Below are 667 nucleotides of genomic sequence, written 5' to 3'. Positions count from 1 at the left end.
TTATTTCCTGCATACTCCCCATTCAGGTTGGAACCCTCTTGTTGGTCAAGAGTTCCCAGTAGACGTGGCACCTGAAAACAGGGACCTGACATCGGGATCTTAGTGACACTTAAGGTGAGTGGCTGCAGTGGTGAGTAACATAGGTATAAAGAAGTTTTTGTAAATACAAAGACTTAAAGAGTTCTTGTAAATACGAAGACCTAAAGAGTTCTTGTAAATACAAAGTTTTGACAAGTTTTTGTAAATACAAAGGTTAATGAGTGAAATTAATCAGGAGTAAAAATGGGGCAACTAGAATCTAAGGAACATAAGTTGTTTGTACATTTATTGCATTCTATAATTAAATCTCAAGGTCATGATATAAGGTTTAGTCAAGTACAGCAGTATGGGAATCGCCCCTGCGAGAGGCTAACAACTTGGCCTCCGCCATTAGGTGAGCTTGATTCCTTACACACTCTCCTTGGCTGGAGGCTGTTGAGCTATGGGAAAGAAGGAATTGAGAGGAGAGTGACTAAGCAGGACACTATTTTCAGCCTTCTTGGTTGATGAGATAATGGCTGGGTGAACGCTGAAGTGATTCAACTGGGTATTGTGTTCCCCTTTCTGGCTCCTAATCTAAACCTGTTCTATGACTTTGTTTACTGGGCATTGTTTCAGCCTGGTAACT

This window comes from Callithrix jacchus, chromosome 4 (genome assembly GCF_049354715.1).
Source record: "Callithrix jacchus isolate 240 chromosome 4, calJac240_pri, whole genome shotgun sequence".
NCBI classification, from domain to species: Eukaryota; Metazoa; Chordata; class Mammalia; order Primates; family Cebidae; genus Callithrix; species Callithrix jacchus.
Note: the sequence above shows the minus strand (reverse complement) of the source record.